We start from the raw sequence: 25,935 nt of genomic DNA, 5'->3' as shown, positions 1-25,935 counted from the left end.
CAGAAGATATGAAATTCAAGAGCTACTGTTTAAACTTAAATGATGTTGACTATAACTCTGATTTCACCCTAGAAAGTCAGTTATTTAATGCTGTGTCATTTTTCAAAACCCAAGATGACCTGGTTGACAATTACAGATAGGAAACAGAGCTAGTCATTGACATCAGTGATATAAAATACCCTTCTGCTTTTATATCATATGAGGGAATAGCTACAAATTGCTGGTGTGGTTGATGATACATAGATTGTCTTCACTTTGAGAGAAAAAAGCCCACACATTCAGATCTAATTTATATGTGTTTGACAGTCTCAAGGCTTTCACAGATGATGGTACTGTCCTGAATGAAAATCACTAAATGATACAAAAATTGCATGGTTGCATAAACTTCTGCAAGGTAGAAAGGGAAGAGAGTTTGTTTATTGCATTTTGTTATATTGTGAAGTTGTTCTTCCTCTTTTCATGTGTGTATTAAAAAGCAGATTTTGTCTGCCTTGATTTCTGCCATAGAGCTTAGAATACTACTGAGAACAGATTTTGCCAATAGACTGACGCTAAATGCAGGGAAAAATGTATTTTATTCAAATGATATGAAAGATGGATGGTAAAAGAATTCTGGTCCTGCTAGAAGTTTTTTTTCATCTAATTCACTGTCACTTCTAAAGTCAAAGGAATTTTGATGCTGTACATCAGAATAAGTCTAAATACAGAATAAGTCTAAACTCTTATAACAGGAAATATGTCTAAAATATGTCTTTTAATAAGTTAGAACAGGCAAGAGGGGCAGCAGATGCTGATTTCTTTTCTCTGGTGACAGTGACAGGACTCAAAGGAATGGCATGGAGGTTGGGTTTTAGAAAAAGATTATTCACCAGAGGGTGGTTGGGCACTGGGACAGGCACCCAGGGCAGCTGTCACAGCACCAAGCCTGTAACACACTCTCAGACATAATGTTTGTATTTTGGGTGAATTCCATGATATTAGTACCTAAAACCAAAGCTTCTTATTTATTTTACAACTTGGCATCAAGATCAGCTCTGCTGCCACCTAGAAAAAACATGCCCTGTATCAACATGAACTTGACTCATAAGTTTTCTCACTTTTATTCTTATTGTTTCCTTCTCTACAGATAAGTATCATATCAATAAATATTCCAAACTGTAAATCATGAAGAGGCTTTCTACTCTTTCTCTTAAGTACCAGAAGTGAAGCATCATGCAATGGTTCAGAAAAACAGTCTTGGCAAAACTAAAGAAATAAAGAAACCAAAGATGTTTCAAGTAGTATGTCAGAAAGTCACATCGTTTTAGCTATAGATCTACCTTATGTGTTGCCAAGAGGGTAATAGGTTCTTTTAAAACATAAGAAATAAAAAATTTGATCGAAAAAAATCTGTTTGGATATATCTGTTTGACTTCCTACCATGGTACTATCCATCTATCCATGTTTCTATTTTTTAATTTTTTTTATTGAGTCAAAATAGAAAAAAAGGATTGTTTGATTTTCAAGCAGTGCACATACAATAAAGGAACATATGACAGAAATCAAATTGAATTTTGATAATGTGTTATCATTTGGTCTGAGAGAAAACCTACTTTTGGGGACTCATCAACAAATTAATATTAAAAAAAAAAATATGTATATCTAATGCAATAATGAATATAGCAATTTACACTTCAAGGAAGTTATCATTTGTTCAAAAGTTTCCAATTATCTTATCCATATGCCAAAAGAGTTCCAAAAGTAAGTGTTTTATCAGTTTCTAGCACACATCCTTTACCAAACAGTTTTTCTTCCATCTGTGATTAGAAATCTTTTTAGGAAATGCTTTTCTTAATTAAGAGAATATTTAATCATTTTCTGTTCTCACTAGATTCAAAAAGGAAAGAGATAAAAGTATTTCGAGTCTGTTTTGAAAAGTTTGAAGCAACTCTCTCGACAGTTTAGAGAGAGGTAGTGACTATTTTATATGGAGGAATCGAATACAATGAAAGAGTATGTGTGAAGAATCTGGTATAGTCTATTGTTTTGTCCTCAAATCTTGCCATCTCTGTTAAGTAAATATTAATGTTATGTGTTATATTGTAAACTATTTCAATAGGAATACAGTCTTTGTACAAAACTCCTAGAATGATTTCAGATACCAAAGCCTTGGTAAAAATTGGACTTCTATGAAAATTAATTCCCTTGTGTTGGCGCTCAGGCAGATGTGCAGGAACCCAGACATGAATACATTTATGGTAAATGTTCTCCAGATTCAAGGGAGTGAAGTATCTGAAGAGAGGTTAGTTCTTACTTCATTTTTTGCTCATACTTTTAAAAAGAATGTCCAGATTCAAAAAGAGGAGAGAATTTGAAATGTAACAAGTCTTCTGAGGATCTGCAGAGGGAACTGGGATTGTTTAATCTGGAGAAGAAGCTCAGGGGAGACCTTATGGCTCTCTACAAAGATCTCAAAGGAGGTTGCAGGGAGGTGGGGTTGGTCGGTCTCTTCTCCTAGGTAACAGTGATGAGAAGTAATGGCCTCAAGTTGTGCTAGGGGAAGTTGAAGTTTGATATTAGGAGAAATTTCTCATCAGGGAGACTCGTAATGCATTGAAATAGGCTGCCTTGGGAGGTCATGGAGTTGCTGTGTCTGGAGGTGTTCAAGAAAAGATTAGATGTGGCACTGAGGTACATGGTTTAGTGGTCATAGCAATGATGGGTTGATGATTGGACTGGATGATCTTGGAGGTCTTTTTGAACAGCAGTGACTCTTTGATTCTATAATTTTATAACACATGGAAATGAGTACTGGAAATAGGGATTCTTATGGAGCTTGACAGACCTTAAAGATTGTTTTAGAAACTCTTTTTTATTAGGTATCTACCCTTCCCACATAATTTTGATCCACAAATTTTTTATTTCTAGTGCTTATAAATATTTCACTTTTTACTAGGTTTTGAATGACCGATTATTGCAGTGGCCTAGGATCAATTCATGGTTTCTGTTGAACTACTGTTTTAAAGGTGTTGATGTCTGAAACAGTATAACTCTTTGTATGGGAACTGCTGAATCACAGCCTGAACCTCTGATTGATCACCTGAGTTGAGCAATGAGTCAGCCCGGGGAGCACAGGTGAAGGCAATTCACCTGTGCTGCTGGAAGGGGTGGAGCCTGGCTGCACCTCTCCTAGACCCATTTAAGAGCTGACTACCAGTGGGGAAGGATTTCTTCTGGAGATTCCTCCTTTGGAATTTTACAGTGAGCCTGGGACAAGGGTAAGCACTCTATCTATTCTTTCTTTGATGTAATAACCTGCTTAGCCAAACTCTCTGGTATATTTCATAATTATAATATCTGTATATTCACTGATTATACACTCTTCAAGCAGTTAACAACTGTATTGCATAAAAATATCTTTAATGAAACTAAACAATAACTTTACCATTACAAGGAGTATGGAGTATTTCTTAAGATCAATCCAACCTTATGACACTGAAAGCGTAGTGATGTAGCATATGTATTTTATATCTTTTTTTTTAATATTTACTTCTGATCTGCTCTTTGACCTTGTCATAGACCCCTTTTCCTATTAAGGAAACTAAATGTTTGAGTTCTTACTATTGTTTTTTTAAGATTAAAATTAGTACTTAGCATTCTGAATTTAAGAATATAGTGTGAGTCCCAGGATTAATGCTGGGTTGTTCTTGATGTAAAATTGTGCTTATTTTGAATTGTTTTGGAGCCAAAGTGTTGAATTATTATTCTTAGTTGCCATGTGGAAAACAGAAAAAAAAAGAGCACCATATTTATAAAAGCAAAAACTCATGCTAATGAACAGAGCCAAGTTAACTACTAGTAAACTTGTGCAAAACATAGGAAGTCATGAGATATTTAGATTTTTTAACAGTATTAACAGCTGTGTATTTATTGAATAGTTGATTAAAGTAGGAAAATGTGACTCTTCTGCCCTTGCACTTCTCAGGTTGCCTATTTCATCCAGTTATTATGCTTGTCTGGAACACAACATTTGAAATCAATGTAGTACTTTAGAAGTTAGAATGATTCTGATCTCTGACATTTTGAAGTAATAGACAGTTGTACTTGTGAAAAAAATAAGTAGGTCACAGTAGTTCTGTATTATAGATTAGCAGCCATTATTACACATCTCAAGGCTACTAACATACTGAACGAAACAACCTACACTTTCTCACTTGTTTTTCATAAAATAATTATTAATCACAAAATAATGAATATTGTTCATAAAAATGAATGTGTAGACAAAATAACTAGGACTGGAGGAAGCTTCTTCCTAGATAGTAGCCAAAAGATGAATGCCTTCTAAAAACTTTCTGTATTAAAGTCCATATTCTTCATTATCTGAACACGTTCTATGTTGTTCACTCAACGAAGTGAATAAAATAGGTCTCAGGTTCTGTGTTTTTGCATCTTCTCCCAAGGCGATAAAATGTGTGTAGCAGATTGTCTTTTTTTAAGTGGATCATTTATCCTCCAACCTTCACAACCACTTATGTTAATTGGAAGAAGAGAAGGTCAAAGAAATGTGTTTCAGTCCTGGAAGAGTCAGAGTGAATTTTGCCATAATTCCTTTTAAGGTAGTATGATCTGCGGTATCGTATGATTCCTTTATCTACTTATGTTTCTGCTACGTGTTTGATAATACAATAACCTGTGCAACCTTTGGTTGTGGTAATACAATAGCCCATACAACCTTTGGCTGTGAGATCATGTTAGGAAGGTGGGAGGGGAAAGGCAGTAGATGCAGAGAGAGCTGAGTGACAAGTAGAAAGGCAGTTGGGCTTAGGGGAAAAACGACACAATCAAGGGTTTAGAGAGCATGAAGATGTGAAGTAGGTCTGTTTTCAGAAAAAAAGGTGAGAAGAAAGGGAAACTGAATTTTCAAATCTTCCTTCTGTGAGAATTTAGGAAGTCTTTAAAAAGCAGTGATATTGTTATACTGGTAGCTTGCTCAAAATGGGAGAAGTTCTGTTTTCTTCTCTTTAAATCCAGACTTCAAGATTTTCATTATGAAATCACTTATTAGAATGATATTTGTTTGGATGGAGATAGAAAGGATTCAGATTCCAGTTACATTTCTCCTGTGGTTGTTTAACAACAGATAGGTACATATTTCGTGTGATGTCAGAGAATGTAAATGATGCAAGAATGACATAAACGCTCAGATCTACATGGTATAAAATGTTTCAGAAGGGAACTGGAGAAAAGATAATTTTTTTTGTTTAAAAAACAAAACTTTAAAAAACCTACATTTTTTCCATATTGTTATGCCTAGGACGTGTAATAGCAGATTCAGGTAGTATTGTTCAGGTATTTTATAAGTGAGTAATTGGAGAAAATAAACATGTAAATATATTTGCTAGGGTGAAGGGGAAAACCACATTTTACACTTATTTTAGATGAACGTTTTATACTCTTTGGTTCAAAAAAAATAGCTCTGTTATTTTTTGTCTTGGAAAGCATATAAAATATATAAATATATTTCTCTGTCTCCTTATTTCTTTCTTTCGAGATCAATTTATTTTATGTTGTAATTGATATAAGTCACAAATCTAAGGAAAATAGGTCAAAAAGGAAAACAAATATAACCTGCAAGCATTCAAGGCCAGGCTGGATGGGGCTGTGAGCAACCTGGTCTTGAGGGAGGTGTCCCTGCCTGTAGCCAGGGGGTTAGAATTAGATGATCTTAGAGGCCCTTTCAACCCAAACCGTTCTGTGATTCTATAAGAAAAAGCTCAATGTATGCCAGTGTAGTAGATCAGTTAATATTGAAATATTTAAATTTTTTTTACATGCATGCAAAATAGTTACAAAGCACAAATCTGGGACTGGATTTTACTGAGTGAACTCTTGGAAGACCCTTGTTTTCTTTTGGGGATGCTGATGCCTCCTGCCTTCGTACATCCTGCTGTCTATCTTCTCTCTAGCTCACTATTTGGACCAGAAGATTTGGAGCAAGCAGCAAATTATGAAAGGAGTTGAATGTTCAAGTGTAGCTTCTCTTATTATGGTACTTTTTCTCAATAAAATAGATGGTTTTCTTGTTTGTTTGTTTGTTTTGTATTCAGAAGGATGAGAGTTAGTTTGAGTAGGACCTCTAAGGCAATCTAGCTGTGTAATTTTAATACATAAAACTCCAGAAAATCTCAAACACTTTATCCATTTTTCATGATCTTAAAGAATATAACACGTTTTGTGACTCAGTTTCTTCATGTTTTTTAACGGATGAAAATTAAAGAAAAACTAAATACAAGGAGAGAAAACTTGACTTCTGAGCAACAGAAGTTAAAGCCACGTCATCTTTTAGAAGTCAAAAACAAATACATCCCCTGTTTGTGAATCTGTGATGCTCTGGAATAGTGACTAGGTTCAATAACAATCCTTATTCAGCAATGAGAGAATGTTAAAAAAATGCTAACTGCAGGTCGTTTCTTAGTCCTTGTAATATATAGTTGTTTTTCTTTACAAAAAATTTAAGTATTGTATTGTATAATTGTATTCAATCTTTTTCTGACTCTCATAAATAAGTTCTGTATATACAGACCATCCAAGCAACCCAACCTATTCAATCCAAGTTTTTAAAAACATTTCTGTTTAAATGATTACTTCTCTCTCTGCATATTATTACTGTAGATTGAATCTATCCTGAATTTTCTCTGGAATTCTGAAGCAATGCAGTATTGACTGAGTGGTTTTTCTGTAGAATCAAATCTCATCCTTCATGTGAGGTGCTGAGGCTCTCCTGACTGTAGGAGTGTTCAGGGAAAAAAGAATTGCCTCTTTTTTTCCTGCCTGTATTTATTCCATTTGTCCCTCAACCAGGTTACATCAAAATGGCCAGATAAATTCCTGATTTAAATAAGGCTAAATAAGTGCTCGTGATTTAACTAGTTGTGTTTTGATCTACATAGAACTCATAAGATCATCTGCAGAAAAAGAAGATCTGATGAACAATTTCCTGGCCGAAAATAGCTCCAAGCCTTAATTCCCTTAAATAAACCTTTTATCTTAATTAATGTGTAAATTTTTCAAATGTTTCCTAATCACAGTAATTAGTACATTAGGTGCCTGATTCTTATTGGCTTTAAAGACCGATCTTTTATATTTACATAACTCCTACATCAACAATGTTACCATGGTTACATAATTACAGCCACCTTGCAAGTGGCTTATTGAAATGTTGGGCACTAAAACAGCACTGGGACTGAGTCTATATGTACCAATCAAAAAGATGTAGTTAACCGATAAACACAGAATATACAACTTCTAAGCAAAAATAGTATTCCTAATCAACAAAACTGTGTCAATCAAAATTCTCCATCCTGAAATTTTCTCTTTTTATATTTCTGAAAAGTTAAAAATAGTGGCAGAACATATCGGTGACATTCTGTGGTTTCCTGGATCAGTTTTACTGTACCAAATCCAGTTTCAGAAGAGATTTTCCTTTTAGAGATAGTAATCTATGTGAAACAGGACTTCAAATGGCTTGCATTATCAGATATCTGAGAATGAAGATAGTAAAAAGGGACACTAGGTTTCATGGGTTGTGAGAAACAAGTTATATTGATCAGCTGGCAATTTTTGGAATGAGTTGCATGTGTTTTAAATGTCTTTTGGAAATCAGAGATGATAGTGCCATTCAAGGTGGCTTGCTAACAAATAATCTCTATGTTGTTTTGTCGGTTTGTCTGTTTTTAACTAATAGAGTTAAAAGACTAATAGAGGAAAAAGGCAAAGAAAAAGAGATGTGAAGATAACTGACCATGTGGAAAACTCATTAAATGATGGTGCTTGAGCTTTTATTAATTTTTGTGTATAGACAATTTGTAGACTAAAATACCCTTGGAAGAATTAGTTCTGCAAAAAGTTTTTTTTTTCTTTTAATTCTCATTTTTATGACCTTCTAAAAAAACAGTTAAATATTCTGCTAAAATGAAAACTCAAGCATATAATTTACTGAAGGTTAATGTTCTGGTATTATGATAATGAATGAATAATTTGAGAATCTGTTTATTGTAAGGTGACATTGTTTTGGAAGTAATACATGGAGACGTTCAGCTGTACTGGGTCTTCATTTTATACTTTCCCTAGTTCTATTATTTGATTTTTGATTGTTAGTTGGTGTGGGAAAAGTTTTATTAAACATAAATTCCTCAAAGTATGCGGGAAAACTATAATGCTTTGTTTTACTCACCAGCAACTGATAGAAGAATGCCAATATGTCTGAAATGTCTGTTTTTAATCTAGGAAGGCAAGTCTTCTAGTATTGCTTGCTCTGGGATGTGGCTGGAGGAAGGATTTCCACTCATCTCATTTGCACTGGAGGGACAAATTTCTTTTGGGATGTTCAGAGCAGGCTTCTGTTCACCTTCCCTTGTCTGTACAGAGTGTGATTTCTTTCTCCCAGTTTTCATGGCATGCCGCAGGCTGCATTTGTTTCATCTGAGTTTTCACAATTAAGGTCATCAAGGCATAAACTAAGAGGTAGCACTAGGAGGTGAGGTGAATTAATATTTTTCTAGGTGATTATGTGACTTGACTTGAGGTTCTGTGATTTTTCTTTCACACTTATAATGGATATTATGCTCAGACTGCAAAAGCTACTGGAAGCTTTTAGACAGCATTGGTGATGAGATGCTAAGCTTTCAGCAATTAATAGGATTGTGATTTTGAAAACTTTCACCTTCAGTTAAATATCAGAACAACCCTGTGACTTGCTTACACAATTCTATTCACTCGTACCCCATACACCTATTGTTTCACCACATAATCTTGAGTGGGTGCACTGTGAGCAAACACCTCTTGGCACCTCAGGCAAAAATGGAGAGGTCACAAATGGCCTTTGTAGAATAAGACACAAAAGGAAAAGCTCGATAACTACCTTCTTCTTTTTCCACTCCATTCATTTCCTAATATATTTTGGCAGAAAACTTAATTGCAGAGCTTTACTTGGAAACCCCTTAACATCAGAGACAATGGAAAATGTACAGGTAGTTGTCCTCTAGATAGCTATCTTTCCTTCCTCAAAGAAAAAAAAAGTATAAAGCAGCTTCAGTAATCCTAATTCTCTGGAGTGCTGGTGCTTGATATTTGCTCTTTCTCATAGTACAAAGATCAATTTTGCTCTTTTTCTTTAAACCTTACATCACAGAATCACCAAGGTTAGAAAAGACCTTCAAGATCATCCAGTCCAAATACATAATAATACAATTACATGAACATAGTAAAGAAAAATACCTCTAATCACTGGCTATTGTGCAGTTTCTGCTTAGAATTTCTGCTAGAGAATGCTTTCCTTCTTATTTTGTTATTCCTTTGTTTTGTAGTTGTGTTGTTGTTGTTTTAAACAGTAGCAGGACAAACACGGCCATCGGGTGCGGATTGTGATAAAGTTCAAATTCTGCAGAGCTTCGTACACGTGGGTCTGGATTCTGCAAAACTGCTTTGGGAAGCTTTGAAGGCAAGTATGCAAAATGAACACTACTGCTGCTCCCCAGTGCTATGATCTGCAAGGTCAGTAAGCTGTATCCTGCTGTGTAGTGTCCTGCTACTTCCCTTCTCTGAGCTGAGAGAAGGCAGTGGGTGACTAGCATGTACTCTCAAGAGAAAAACATAAGAGGAAAAAAGAGCTGAATCTCCACCTACAGCAATTGGCAGTTTTGTTGACTTTTTTCTTTCTTTCACGAACTCTTAAGGTAAATTTTTTATATTAATCATAAAGTGTGGCTTATTTCAAAGTTGGTAGAATTTTTCAGAAAAAGCCAGTCTAGAAATCTGCTACATGCTCTTACCCTTCCTACGTTCCCCAGCTGACCATGCAGGGGCAAAAATGAAATAAATGTGGTTCAGAGTGCATACAGAACTATCTATTCAATGCTCTTGTAGAATGGGAATGTTACTGATTTGATTCCATGATGTTATAGTTCACCTTTTTTAAAACATATACAAGGTTGGCAGGCAAAATAATTGCAACCTCCCTATTTTAATATATTTTTTTAATACTTGGTAGCCTGAAGAGTCTAAGGGAGCCACTTACGTGAAAGTTTTTAGTTTTCTAGAGCTTCTCCCTACCTCACTTCACACGCTTTAGAAGAGGTAGAAGGTTTCAGTACATGAATAAAATATTTGTACCCTGCTTTTCCTGTCCCTAACTTTTTTTTAAACTGCTAAGTCTAGAAGTGATTACAAACTGTGCTGTATATCTCCCTCTGTATAACAAGAAAAGCAGGAAAAGAATATGCTAAGCTGAAACCTAATATTTCTGCAAAATAAAAAACCGTAACATCCAATGCCTGGATCATTCCCTGTTGATTATTCTCTGACAGTGAAATAGGAATTATCAGTGCAATTGGTGAAATGAAGGATAACAAAACCTATTCATACTCTGAAGCATTCCATAGGTTGTAAATTATTTACCTAAAATTGAGACGTTGTGGCTACGTAACATCTCAGCTGATGTAACCTGCTGCAGATATTAGTACTTTAAAAGCATATTGCCAGTAAATCAAGCAAGATTTTATGTTTTGTTTTGTTTTTTAAGATAGGAAATGAAGCAAGGTTTGCCTCAAAGAGCACAAATAATATTTTCCTCATGATATTTTGGTAAAATGTGAGTCTCCGGATCAAGGGAATTCTGAACTGTGATGCCAGGTAATGACATGACTCTTGACTTCTGAATTAGCTGTATAAATATGAAAAGAAAAGTTGCCTGATCTCTACACATTTCAGATTCCTGCTGTAGTAAACAATATGAAAGAACATGAAACGACCATCTTGTTTCTATATGCAGGTTCTTCCCACTCTGTCTATTACAACCAACTGTAATTAGCTTTCTAAATCTTAAGACCGCTTCATTTTTTTGTTTGCTGAAAGAGACAGAGGGGTACTTTTGATTTGTGTATCTGTGAGGTTCTAATACACATACAAATTGTAATAGTTACAAGCTTTCTAGTTTATTCTCAGCTAATACCAGACAAGCAGCACTGCAATGCCCCAGAGATTGCATAAGGCAAAATTCAGCAACAGGAGTAGCAAATTATTCCAGAGAAAAGCCCCTAAAAAGGCAAAATGTAACATAGCAGGAAGCAGAAGACCCACTTATACAAATGTTGTGTTTTAATTGAGAGGAATAATGCAATAGGCAATTTAATGCTAGGTATTTTATGATATTTATCACCATGTAGCATTTAAACTTCAAAGCCTTGACTACAACTATCATTAAAATGATGACATTTCATGTTTGTAGATATCACAGATTTATAGATGTATGTATTCATCATGAAAATGTTTTTTGAGTTTGACTGCTCTCTTTCCTGCTGTTTAAGTGTGCACCAGTGTGGAAGCAGTGTAATTAAGGAATTACAAATGTTAGTTTGCATAACTATGTTTTTTAAGCAATCAACACTTTATAGAGCAGAGCAATTTAACGCAGAAAACTAAACCTCTGTGATAACTGTCAGTCCAGATTTTTGTTTCATACAGTTGATGCTTGTTGCTGACAGTGGAGTCTAAAGATGAACTACCTGTGCTAATGCATCTTCTCTGCCTGTTTTCTAATAGCTTAAACTATTCCTATTTGTTTTCTATTTTGAACAAATGCAGATGTAAATCAGCTTTTCTTCTTCAGAGTCTGGTGCTACAGACTTTCATTTTAATAGCAGATTTAGAGTAGGTTTTAGTTATCAACATTTTAGCTGGTGTCTGGATCACTGAGACATCTGCTTGCACCATCAACCTGAGCACTGTCTTGAAAATCATATATCACTCACATGTATAAGTAGCTGTCTTAGAGGAAGACAGGTGACTGAGAGCTGTACAGGGTCAGGAAAGAAAGTCCATTGCTTGGCATATGATTCATATGAACTAATTGATCTAATGGAACAGAAGGAATTAATGATGCTTTGTGTTGTTTCTCCTGCCGTCTATATTCTTCCTTTCTACTGTTCATCATGTTCAGTTTTCCCATACAAGTTATCTGATACCTTTCTGTAGAAAGATTATCAAGAACTTTTCTGCTTAACACTAATGGTATATAATTATCCACCAGGAATGGAGGCCAAGAGAAACAACTTTCACGTGGTGAAAAATGGTTTGAAAGGTTTCAGCAGCAGTCTAGAGAATGATCAGAAAGGTAAGCAGTGTAGATGGACAATTTGGAAATAAATTTGGAAGAACAAATTAGACTGTCTTAAGCATCTGGATTTGGGTATTACAAATAATTACAAATTATGTGGTTATATTTTCAAATATAAGTCCCTGTTTTGAAAAGCACAGCTATGTTAAAATACAGCTGGCTGCAGTGGGCTAGCAGTTAATGAGAAAGATTTAGTGTGATACAGTAGAAATTGGATATAGTCTGTTTCAAAATTTATTCAGGAATCTCCTTTATCGGCAGGGAAACAGAGAGAAACAAAGATATTCTGGTCTCCAAGTAAGACTCAACTATGCCTAAGTGTGAATTCCATGGAAGACTATTTCTCCTCATCTTAGCTACAAAGGTGATACAGCTCATATGACTGGTCTGAAAGGAGAAGGAAAAAGAAAAGAAATGAGAGAAAAACATGTGAATCTCTGTGGAGGTCTAGGAAACAATTTTAGAATTAACTTGGGAAATTTATTTATTGTGTACTTGTGTTCAAAAGATGAGAGCCCAGCAGATTAGCCACCTCTACCTAGGACACACATTTTTGTTTCACACATTTGCTCTTATACTTTAATTCAAGTGGATATTTTTCTTAAGCGAACAGAAACATCGTGCAGTCATGACATTTGGCTATTCTCTGGAGCAATATAGAATTCACTGTCAGTATTAAGAATCTAAAATGGAACACCTATTCTTCACTGCTATGCTTTAGTATTGATACAAAAGGAAATACCAGAAAGCAAGAAAGAGGGAGCTGAAATAGATATCACACACATCTCAGAACTTAGTGATTGTGAAGTTAGGGCTTAATCATGCAAATTAATAATCACCCATCCCAAAATTCAGCTGCAGTCTTTGAGTGCCAACTCTTAGGAAAATATATTTCTAACAAATTCTAAAAAAAAAAAAGCGTTACTTGCTAGTTTATCCAAAATTTTCCTCGGTGACACATGAAAAGGACACGAACGATTATATGTTCTTGCTCTTAGGAAAAAGACATAAAAGACTAGGTTTGAGGATTTTGAATCTTAACATCCTATCAATCAATAACGCATACTTGGTATCTAATCACGCACATTGTTAAAGAGTCTAGCCAACAGATCAAGGGAAGTAATTATTCCTTTCTATTCAGCTCCTCTGAGTCTGTTTTGTATCTTGATTTGGGGCCTTCAGGACAAAAGAGAAAGCCTGGGAAAGTGCCACTAGAATTTGGTTTGGCAATGGAGCACCTGGTTTGTGAGGATGTATTAGGAGGATTGGGCTGCTTTAGCTAGAGAAGATAAGGCTAACTGGAGTAATTGCTATCTCAAATTACCTGACATTAGGAAAGCTATATAAAAAAAACAAGCGAGACTGCGTCAGGCTGTTCTTAGAGATGCACAATGGAAAAACTAGATAAAAATGTCCCAGATTGTGGCAAAGGAAGATACAGAGAATATAAGGAAAATATTATTCACCAAAAGCACAGAAAGAATTTGCCCAGTATTGGTGTAAAAATCTCCATCCTTAGAGATCTCCAGAACCTTGACTGACCATAAACATAAACAGATTTTAAAATTAGCTCTCCTCTGAACTGGAGTTTGGACAAGATGACCTCCGGAGTCCTCTTTCCATCTAACTCTTTAACAGTTCTACCTATTTTGTTGTCTGTCCTATAATAAAATGTAGGAGAAACTTATGCAGTAAATGGCTGACTACACAAATGATTCAAAAAGAATGTTATTGTTATTGCTTTTACTTTCTGATAACTGTAGGAGGTGAGTTGAATACAGAACGATGCCTTCCTTATAAATACTTGAACAGAAACAATGTTATATTACTTATGTGCTGTCTACTACCTATTCTATATTTACATAGACTAGGAAATAACGTATGTGTTCTGTTATTTTACTGAGTAAGAAGCAAGTCCAAGAAACTGCGTGGTTTGTTCTCCATCTCCCAGCCATGAAAAAGTATTTCAGCACTTAAAAGTGCTTTTTCAGGCAACTATGCTTGTTAGGTTATGTCCAGCATCTACCGCTTCCTAAGCACACAAATAACCATGTGCCTCTTTGAATTCAGAAAGAAACACTCATTTATTTTACAAGTGTGTGAGATCTATAGACTTGTAAATAAAGGTGCAGACAACCATCTGGTATTGCTACCAAAACAATGCAAAATTCTTTTTTTAATTCCATCTTAAACTTACGAAAGATGATAACTCCTGCCACAAAGCTAACTAAATATAAAATCCTTTTTTTTATTCCTATTGACTGACAAAACTGCAAAGGCTGCTCAAAAGGTAATGCTTCCTATTTTATTCTGTTGGTCCACAATGTCAGAGATGGGCGTTGGTGGTATGGCAGTAGAGGTTGAACCTTCCCAACAATATTCAATTATATTTTGTTGTCTTGTGATAGATAGCAGCTGAGGAGCAGTCTGATAGAATGGTGCCTGACATGGAAATGTGTATAAAGAAAATGTGGGTTGTTGAATTCCTCCATGCAGAAAAAATGGCACCCACTGGCATTCATTGGTGCTTGATGAAGTTTATGGAGACTGAACAATGGATGTGAGCACAGTGAAGCAGTGGGTGCTATATTTCAACAGTGGCAACTGTGACAGTAAGTCCTTTGCTTGTGCAGATTTTGACAAGCACAGCATGGTGTCTCTTGTTCATCGCTGGCAAAAATACGTAGTTAATGGTGTGACTGTGATGAAAAATAGTGGTGTGTAACTGAGAATTTGGTGTATCCATTAACGTTATTGCTCTCTTTGTATCTGTTGTAGTTTCCACAGAAATAAGTAGGAGGCATTACTTTCAGAGCAACCTGCATATAATAACAAAAACTACAGTGTAGGTACAACTTACAAGTACATCCCAAGCACATTTTTCTGTTTGAAAACTGGATAGATTGTCTAACATTTGCTCTCTAAAATGACTATTTTACTTGTATCACTATTTTGGCAAGCTTTCTTACAAACCTCCAGTGTAAAGCAGAACTGAAATCTTCATGGAAACATAATCTTAAATAAAATACTGTTCTGAAATATTCACTTCGAAAACAAAATGGCATGTAATTCTTAGAAAGTATTACAATGCTTATAAAAAAAAATTATGCCCACGTAATTCTTACAAATATAAACAAAGAAAGCAGGGGGTCTAATCTCTGATTACCATGTTTGCCTCTGCAGAAGTGGGCTTTTGTAATGCATTTCTTTATAGGGTCAAATACATTTAATTCTTAAACTCCAAAATTAAGAGGATTATCTGTGTTATGATCTATGGATTATGTATACATATATCTGACTGTGTCCTTTGCTGAGAACTATTTTCACAGTATTCTTCATTCTGTGTTAACCCACCAACACCATCATGCTGGATCAGGTCTGGGACAGCAGATTTCTTTACAGAAGCATTTTTGCAGGTTATATATGTGCCACAAATCTAGAGGGACACTATATTATATAAATCTTTTACTACTTATATGGCACAACATGCACTCGGTGTTTCTGTTTTTGTAGACTGCAGGCACAGAAATGAAGCATGCTGAATTTATCCTTTACAAACATCACCTGAGGTGGAATCGAGTCTCTAAAAAGGGGACTGGCAAAGTAGCTGGAGAAATAAATCTAGAACTGTTAAATCATTTAGTGATCATTCTGAACTCAAGGTGATCTCCATTAGTACAGAAGTAGTTCTCATATATTACTGGAGAAATGCTTTGAATCATAAACTCTCAGGTATACCCTGAGACTAAAAAAAAAAAAAAAGAAAAGTAACAGGATTCATTATTTCAGTCTCCCAATCTAATTAGATGAGAGAAATGGAAATGTCTGTGGCCAAAAGCAGTTACTTGCGTTTTGTAATTTTTTCATTGCTTTTTACTTCAGGCCATATACAAAAATAGTAACTCGCTCTTGCAGAAACTGTTACTATACTTGGAATTTACAGTGAGAAATACTTGCAATAACTTAATCAGAGAAAATAAGGTAAAAACACGAGAATTTTACTTGCCTTGAGCATGATGGCTCAGCTTCAGATGAATGTACAGCTACAGGACTCTGATGTCAGACTTAAAATAGCTTCCTAGTGCCAGTTGCACTGAGTCTTTTTAAACCTTAGTTTAGTATTAGTTTAAAAGTAAGAATTGTTCTCTACAAATCAATTCATAAGAAAATAAAGAAGTGTCTTTAATTATTTTCATTAAGATGCGTTCTCATTTTTGGGAGCCAGTCTGATATCCTGCACGCCATGGAAGCTGACTATTATGCAAGAGTGTCATCTAGTGAATTACTTGAATGAGGGACACAAAATCAAATGCCTCAGTAATACACGTACTTTGAATCATACTATAAGAATGGGAGGTTAGAGAGCAGAAATTCTCAGATAATTTTAAATGTTTACTTTGGTTAATATTGCACACCAAAGCAATTGGACTTGAAGACCCTTGTCTGTCCTTTCAACTTTGAGATATTCTATGCAGGTAGATAAGGAGTGAAAAATAAGAGATTTTTCATAATATGGTGGTTTTCTTGTAATCACATCAAAATTATTCTTTATTCCATACATGTGCTTTCAGGGATATACAGTAAAGACATTCATTGAGGTTTTTTAGCCTACTAATCCAAAAAATTAACTTCAATTTAATTGCAGTGAAATTAGAATTAGCTGTGATATTTAAAGCGATAGCAAAGCCTACTATCATCCAAGCCATAAGGATGGTTCATTTATTCAATTTCAGCTGTTTCTTTATGTTCTTGCTACTATTGATCATTCTCTGGCCCTTTTCCTAGCTTCCTTTCAATTATAAACTATGTTGCACCTAGTCACATTTTTTTTTTTTTCCATTTCTACCTGCCTTGTTTGTCTGTTATAAGCAAGTTTCATTTTTATGTCACATCTGTTTTGCTTCCTTTCAGTCCTTAGATATCATCCTCCCCTCCTCCCCCCCATTTTTTTAAAAATCATCATTATAAGGGAAAATAGCAGAGAAATGCAAGAGAAGTGTGGAAATGAAAGCTACAAAATAGCTGTTGAGTGAGAGAAATTTGATCCGTTAAGCACTTCAGCCACGGCTGACTTTTCAGCTTGGGTTTATCAATAGGTTACATGTTCAATACTATTCTGTTCATCTGACTCATGAAAATGCTGTGCTTTGGAAGTCTGAAGGAAAATGGTCAGCAGAAAGCTATACTGTTCTGGTAATAAATTGCAATTAGCTATCCTAGTAATACTAGCATGGATTTGCTGCTGTCACCAGAATACAGGTCTGTGATAATTCCTTAAAAGTTGCAGGACTATCTCCTCATTATTGTAAGTTAAAATCTTTTCTGGTTTGAATTTTATTTTCCTCAGCTGTGGATTCATTGCAAACTTAGGAGACCGATCATGTTTCAACTTTTCTTTAATTTGTGTGCTGAATTTTTTTCTTAGGAGCGCTGTTAAATTGCCCTACTCATTATCCAAGCTGTGGACAGTATTTTGTTATCATAATAAAAATCTTGTTCAATTCCTTGTTTAACATGGAGCTCTAAATCTCTTAACATTTTGAAGCTGGAATTATCCTTTAATAGTGCAAGCAGATACAGTTCTTTTATTATTGAGTACTTTATTCATGATGGAACATTTTAGAAAATTATTATTGTTCAGGATCACCCCTCCAGAGAGAGAGTCATTCTTGGACAATAGGGGCATTAGCTTCTTTTCTGCCTTATATTTCGGATGGATCTTTCTTTCCTTTTTCTTTTTTTTTTGTTTTCAGTTTTCTTCTTGTAATGGCTTGTATGTATAATCACCTCTTCCTTCAGGGAATGGACCTCTCTTCCAATATAGAAGACAAAAGATATGCAGTCATAAAATCAAGTTTGCCTGGAATTAAAGAGAAAGATTTAAATTGCACCATTATACTCATACATAAAACACTGTAATCTAGCTCTACACTAAAATAGCCTTTCAAAGCATTGCCAAAGGCGCTGTAGAAAGATCTATGTTGCCATAGTGCTGATGTGGCAGATTTCACTGGTCTTTCCTAACAAAAGCCAGTATATTTTCTTTGAGTTCAGAATGTGAATTTTTTCCCTAGTGTATCATAAGAATTGGGATTTTTGTATGCATATCACTGTTAAAATTGCATCTGTTTTCACCCAATCTTTTATGCAGCTTTTTCTTTTAGAACGAGAGCAATCTATTTAACAGTTTTCTTCTGATGGTGCTAAGTTTCCAAGCATGTTTTCCTTTTATGCTAATGTGCTCAGAACAGCGTATCCTGACTTTTGGCATTCTTTACAGTACAAAATGTTCTCCAGCACCACACTGAGGCAGCCCTAATTTAGACCCCATAGAAAAAAGTCAGGAAGACAACGCTGTTTCAGGTGCAATGTGTTCCATCAAGTGGTATCTTGGAGGCCATAAGGCCACAATGTGGTAGATGTTCCTCCTAGTGAAATAGATGAACTCGTTCATGACTGTGGCACAGTGGCATAAGAAAAATGCTTGAAACCATCCTGATGGGATCCCTCCTGCTTGTATTGAATTGTTGGCCACCTGTGTCAGTCTAACAGGGGCTCTATATTGGCCTCTTCCATCTAGTCATTAACTCATCTGCTAGCCCTTTCTCAGGGCAGACAGTATTCTCACCTAGAAGTAAGCTCTTCTTCAGGAGCTATAACATCTCTGACAGCAATTACAACAGCCTCTCCACAGCTGTTTGTGGGATTACCCCTTTCCTGGTAATCTGGGAAACATGTGGAATGCTAGTGAATCTCTTGCTGTTTCAATCTTTGTGAAGATGAAATCTTTGTTGAGGTGAGAGCAGCTAAAGCTTGTGGTGTGATCTGATGAGAAAATTAAAAGCGGCAACATAAAGCCCAACTCAGAGAGTGCAGATGAAAAAGCAAGATAATTCCCATTAACAAGGCTATCAGCTTTGCTGTTCTCCAACAGAAATATCGTAATTTTTTTATCAAGTCAGATCAACAGCAACGTTTATATAGAGTTGGATAAACCAAATGTATTACTCTACTTGAAATTATAACACTTTTCTGTGTGTCATGTGCAGGGTTGCCAACCAGCAGACCAGGCTGCCCAGAGCCACATCCAGCCTGGCCTTGAATGCCTGCAGGGATGGGGCATCCACAGCCTCCTTGGGCAACCTGTTCCAGTGCCTCACCACCCTCTGGGTGAAAAACTTCCTCCTAATATCTAACTTAAACCTCTTCTGTCTCAGTTTAAAACCATTCCCCCTTGTCCTATCACTGTCCTTTGTAAACAGTCTTTTCCCCTCCTGTCCGCCAGTCTTCTCATCATCCTAGTGGTCTTCCTCTGAATGCATTCAAAGATCTCCACGTCCTTCCTGTGCTGGGGGTCCCAGGCCTTGATGCAGTACTGCAGATGGGGCCTCACAAGAGCTGAGTAGAGGGGGACAATCACCTCCCTCTCCTTGCTGGCCTCTTTTAATGCAACCCAGAACACAGTTGGCCTTCCAGGCTGCAGATGCACACTGCTGGCTCATGTCCAGCTTCTCATCTACCAGGACCCCCAAATCCTTCTCCACAGGGCTGCTCTCAAGATGTTCTTCTCCCACTTTGTATAAACATATGGGATTGCCCTGGCCCAGGTGTAGCACCCTGCACTTGGCCTTGTTGAACCTCATTAGGTTCACATGGGCCTGCTTCTCCAAGCTGCCCAGGTCCCTCTGGATGGCTTCCCTTCCCTCCAATGTATTGACTGCACCACTCAGCTTGGTGTCATTGCTGAGGGTGCACGTCAGTGACATCATCTGTGTCACTGATGAAGATGTTGAAGAACACCAGTCCCAAGACCGACACCTGAGGGACACCGCTTGTGACCAGCCTCTACAGAACCATTCATCACAATCCTTAGGCTGCATCCAGCCAACCAGTTCTTAATCCACTGAACAATCCATCCTTCATATCTATACCTCTCCAATTTAGAGAGAAGGATGTGGTAAGGAACCATGTCAAAGGCTTTGCAGCGGTCCAGGAAGATGACATCCATCACCCTTCCCCTGTGCACTGATGCCTTCACTGATGTGAAGAAACGTCTTGCCTTGCTGAAGGGCATTCACCAGGAGCATATCAAGTGGATGGAAGGCAGTGTTACAAAAGGTAAGCTCTCTTTTATTGCTGCTGTTGTGAATGGCCTTCCTGTGGGAAATGTAGGTTCCCTATAGGCTGCTCCATTGACCAGATACCTATCTGCCACAGCAGAACTGGGAAGCCTACGTGGTACGAGGGAGAATGGATGAAAAATGGTGTAAGTCCAAAACAGAAGAATGGATAAGGCTAATCATGCTTCTATGTATGGTAGTTGTCAGAGATGTAAAGAGATTACATATAACTTGAAATGTAGATCTAATTATATAGTATACAAGAAAAATATTCTGAATTTGAGAAAAGTATCGATTTCAGACAAGTAAATTAATCAGAAGTCCTTGAGTTACGTTTTTAGTCAGATGATTTTTTTTTTCTTAAGCATTGTAAAAGGGAATAGCAAATCAATTTCACAGTTTTTGATTAAGTGCTTGTGATGTTGGGACTTTCATAGTTGTATTGTTTCTTCTGATTAGTGTCCAGTTCTGATAAGTGACCAGAAGGAGTAAGCTAGCAATCAGATAATTACTTCAGAGAAGTGTACAATACATGAACAGTAAAAAATGTTACACAAAGCAGCTTCTGACTTGAATAAAGTTACTGTTTGAAATGTTCATGTATATAACTTTAATTCTATATACAGATTAAACAACCAAGAATCTTACATGTAAAGAAATATTTGAAAATATTGTATATGCAAGACCACAGCTCAAATAACTCATGAGAATGTTTTTTGCATGTATTCAAGGAGCACAGGTAATAAAATGTGTATTCAAATGTTTTAATGATATGCACACAGCTTTTCAAAATGTAAAATTAAAATATTTGTTCTCATATATTGGAATGTGGAGTGGAGAGGAGCACTGAATATTACCTCAGAATCACCTCAGAATTCATTCCCAGCTTAGCACTGGGAATGAAGTGCAGTTCAATTGCAACAACATTGTAGTACCCCATGAAGCTTGATTTTTGTCAATTTAAGATTCTTTGAGCCTCGTGACCTTCCCATATGTATATCAAAGTCACACATAAACATGCATTGCATTCAGTTTTGGCTGGAATGATTTTCTTTCTTTGATGCTGTAGTGATAAGTATAGACAGCTGTATTAAGTGTCCAGGATTCTTCTTTCTTTAGAGCAATGGCTCAAAATGAGTGTTGTCATTCACATTAATGAAACTACCACTGTGATTGGTATAGATCTGCAGTTACAGAGTAAGCATCATGCAATAAAGTGAATTACCTTTCATTGCTATTATTCCTATGTGAAAATATACTGTAATGTGCCAATTAATGCTATTCTTAAAGGATATTCTGAGCAATAAGTTGGACTATAGGCCCACATGTACTGTTTCTATAAGTGTTGAGCAGAAATTTTTAACAGTTATTGAAATACGTTTTAGCATTTCTCTCATCACTTTGAAAAGGTGTAGAAATTTAAAAATCTGAAATTCTAACAAAAAAAAAAAGTGCCTCGGGCACTTTTTCTATTCTACTCATTTCAGATTTATGTGCCAGATAACCTATTTTCAAGCTTTGTTTTTTTACCAAATTGCTAAAAAGAAAGTAAATTTTGGCTAGTTTTATTTTTGATCAGTTTGATGTGATTGTTAATTTAGTGATACTTCTGTTCTGAGAAGTAATTACACCAGTGAGCTTCAGCTCTAGACATTTTACACATCTAATACAGAAGGATCTACATTTAACTAGACTATTTACGATTTTCTGCCAACGAAGGTGTGTCATATAGTGTCAGAAGGGAAGCATACTTTTCACTTGACCAAGCATCTAGAAGTCTATGAGGACTTTTTGTAACTTCTATTACATTGTACGTGAATTACTGCCTCCAAAAGCAGTCTCAGTATTTCTGCAGTATTTCTCACATCAAATTTTTGCTGTATTTTGAAGCGTCTAGAGTGATTTGCTGAAATATTCTTAGCAATTATACGAAATATTGTATAGTTCACATCAGTTTAAAACCTTTGATTTATTTTTAATGGCCTGTTGAAGTTTGCTTCACCTTTTTTAGCACGCTACATTTTGTAGACAGCCCAAATGAATGTAAAACTGATCTTAGAAGAAAGTCTTCAAAAATCTGCAGATTTAAGTGAGAAATATAAAAAGAACATTATTTAAATCACAGAATAGTTTAAGTTGTATGAAACCTCCAGAGGACATTTGGTACTGCTAAAAGCAGAAGCAAAGGATAAATCCAACTTTGCTAAAGAAAATTCAGTCTGACACTTATTTCTGAATCCTAATAGCAGGTGATTCCATCAGTTCCAAATAACCTCTTCCCAAAACGTAATATGAGTGAGCACATATTAAGTGTGTATTGATTTATGCATGCTGAGAGCAATGACTTATGTATTTTCATTTCTTTTTAAGTTGCAGACAGATTTTAATTCAACAGTGATTGTGCCAAGAAAATTACTTCGTGCAGCTTGTAGTAAAGCTGACAGCTAATTTGCAAAGATAATGAGACCACCCCTAACTTGCATGCTTTAAGTACTGCTCCTTGGAACATCCAAGCACCTGTGCAGTTTTGGTTTATTTTTGGAGTTTGTTGCTAACTTTAGAAGCACTATATTTTAATAAATTCCAGTTCTCCAAATTCTCATTTTCCTTGCCTTAGAAATAACATTGAATGAGAATGAATTATATTATCTTTCTATGGGCATATGACAGAGCTTTAATTCAGCTAATCCTTATTCTTTTTCATAAACACCTGGGGGAAAATAAGTAGGTAGGGTTTTTATGGTTGCATTCAAAAGTGATAGATACTCTTGTTATCTTGGTCATATAAATATATCGTAGAATCTAGATAAATCAAACACCCTCAAGAACAAAGTGAATGAAAGCACAGAATCTCTTAATGAAAGTTCTCTTCCATAGCAGAAGAAAATCAGGCTCTGAATAGAACTTTTCTTTCTCTGTGGAAAGAGGAGGGAAGGAAAAGGGATTATCCTGACTGTATGTTATTCCTGTTCATTGTGATACTCCTTAGGGACACCTCAGAGGAAGACACCCTTCTCTGTCACTAACTGGCTGAAGCCTGACCATTCTGTCATGTTACTAAACTCAAATGTTACTAAGGCATAAGTTGGCATATGTAGATCACTGAAATTAACTGAGACGTGCAAGAAAATGTACAGATGAGAAGTATTTTCCAGAGAGAAAAGGAAGAAAATAGGAGAAATGTAATTTGAAGATATATAACATACACCAGCTAAGCTTAAACCAAGATTTTAAGGTTTAATTGATGAGACTGTTTCCAGATTGCAAAACAGAAGCTTGCTTAAACTCCTAACTCCTTAACAGTCTAAATTTTGGTCTATTTGGCATTTTAATAGCAACTTTAATGTTGCTATTTCATGAAAAAGTACTTGTATTTATTTCTACTTTGTTTTAGGCATTTAAAAATAAACCAATAATGTGTGAAAGCAATTTTAAACACTCATATATGTGTGTATATACATATATATGAAAATCAAAATATCAGTAATACTAAGCCAAACAAACACGATCAACCTCTAAGGTAGGATATCACCATTTTGGACAAAATAAATATGAGGGCTGCTCTGAAATGGATGCATCCTATTTTACAGTGTTGGCCCATTATATCAGAGGCAGATGTTGGTAGTATGAAAGTAGATGTTGAACCTCCCCACCAACACTGTGTTACATGTTGCTGCTGTGTGACAGATGGAAGCAGAGGGACAATCTGACAAAATGGTGGCTGACATGGAAATGTGTATGAAGAAAATGTGGGTCACTGAATTCCTCCATGCAAAAAAAAAAAAAAAAAAAGGAACCTATTAACATCCATTGATGTTTGCTGAAAGTTTATGGAGACTGAACAGTGGCTTTGAGCATCGTGAGGCAGTGGGTGCTGCATTTCAGAAGTACTGATAGGGACAGTGGGTCACATCCAATGGAGCAGGTTTTTACAAGCATGGCTTTTGTTCATTGCTGGTAAAAATGCAGACCTAATGGTGGCAATTGTATTAGAAAACTAGTGTTCTGTGGCTGGGAATTTACTCTATGTAATAGTGTTATTGTGCTCTTTGTTGTAGTTTCCATGGAAATCAGTAGAAAGTATTAATTTCATAGAAACCTACGTACATTTTGATGTAAGTGATGTGCTGGTCTTCAAAAAGATGCTGCTGGGAGCTGCTTGTATTGGCATTTGGTAATGGATACCTTTTTACATCCTTCTCTTGCTGTCTGGCTCCTGAAGAAAGACACAATCTACTCTTTTTATCTACGTGTTTTATTTGCAGACATTATCTTTATTTGCCTAAAGATGTGCTTTCATAGCATGATATAATTCCTAGGTTTTCAAGTTTCTTGGCGAGCTGGCTTGGCTCCTAGCTTTCTAGCCTAGCGTACTTGGTATTACTGAAGGCACTATTATAAAAAAGATGCAGGCCACATCCTCTGGCGTAAGATTGAAGAAACATTCATAGTGTGACCTGTATGTGGTTCCATTCTCCTAGACCTCTTTCTTTCCTCACTTGTCTTATTTTCAACTGTCCAGGCCTCTAGCTTCTGAAATCCGTAAATCTACAGCACAGTTAAGATGTCCTTGGCCTAAAAGAAGAAAAAAAAAAAAAAAAAACAGGTGAAAATTAAAGTGGACAACACTAGCAAAATACCTGATGGTGAGAAAGCTTTCTGTGAGGCAGTGCAGCTGTTCAAGTGCCAAATTTATCACACAAACAGGAATGATTTTCACATGTAGGAGATTTTCAGCATCTAGATGATGAAAGGAAGGAGAGATGTGGTTAATCAGCACATCAGTTGTTGGCAGCTGTTTATTGTATTTTAGTTTTTACTTGCCCTGTCACTTGTACATCAACAAGTGAAAAGAGTCTACGTAAGTTGTGGAAGTATCACAAATTTCAATTCTCAATATTCTGCGGTGAAATAAGAAATTGTGTAATTAGCTGGGTTAAAATGCTGTAGATGAATTGCACTGCCAAACTGCTTTATTTAAAAAGCACCCTGTGGTGAAAAAAAGATTAATATTATAGCTCAGCAGCAGCTTTACCAGTATGTTTCACACTCTTTTAAGCTTCATTTTTGTTAGGGTGAATTTTTTGAATTTCTGAGTGCTTGTTTGTAAAATGCTATATGTTGACCTTTCCAAGTTCTTGTTCAATTTTTCATAATCTTGTAATAGATTGTTTTGTGTTTTTTATCATAGTGTAGATGAATTTATAGATTTTCTATGAATGCCTGAGGAATCGGGAAGTCTGTGAGTAGGAAGAGCTCCATTGATTTCACACTTCTTGATGAGACTTGCAGAAAACAGATGAACCTGAACTTCATCAGCTTGAGTAAGTTCAGTCCAGACAAGACACGGTTCAAATATTCCTTATATTTGCTAAATTCTATAACAAGGATATTTGTCAAATTACAGTGCATAAATATTTTTATGAATAAGATTATTCTAGTTTATAAAGTTACTAAATTTACACAGAAGCAGCTGAATGCTTATATATGCTTAATAGTCTTTTGTGTGTACACTGTGAGTGGAGAGGAATGCACTTCAATATAATACTGTTTTGTTCACTGTTGACTGAAAATTTCTGGCATGATTTGCAGAAAAGGTGGAAAACAAGTAGTCTTGAAAATGGCAAAAATTTATAATTGAGCAGTTCTCCAGCAAGGCAGCAT

The 25,935-nt window shown here is 35.9% G+C and overlaps 1 long non-coding RNA gene across 3 annotated transcripts; it reads left to right on the top strand.

Annotated features, from left to right (window-relative positions):
* The first annotated feature begins 3,198 nt into the window (after positions 1 to 3,198).
* On the top strand, positions 3,199 to 15,725 carry LOC116243153 (uncharacterized). 3 transcript variants are annotated; one of them, XR_016466290.1, is made up of 6 exons: positions 3,199 to 3,257; positions 9,345 to 9,478; positions 10,559 to 10,668; positions 12,065 to 12,148; positions 12,413 to 12,515; positions 14,560 to 15,725. It is a non-coding gene; the product is annotated as an uncharacterized LOC116243153 (long non-coding RNA). The 3 variants fall into 3 exon arrangements; XR_004169894.2 differs by lacking the exon at positions 14,560 to 15,725 and having other exon boundaries at positions 12,413 to 13,221; XR_016466289.1 differs by lacking the exon at positions 14,560 to 15,725 and having other exon boundaries at positions 3,206 to 3,257; positions 9,369 to 9,478; positions 12,413 to 13,221.
* Positions 15,726 to 25,935: the final 10,210 nt, after the last annotated feature.

Source organism: Phasianus colchicus, chromosome 4 (genome assembly GCF_987193195.1).
Source record: "Phasianus colchicus chromosome 4, bPhaCol1.hap1.1, whole genome shotgun sequence".
Taxonomy (NCBI): Eukaryota; Metazoa; Chordata; class Aves; order Galliformes; family Phasianidae; genus Phasianus; species Phasianus colchicus.
This window is presented reverse-complemented; position numbering and strand designations above follow the sequence as displayed.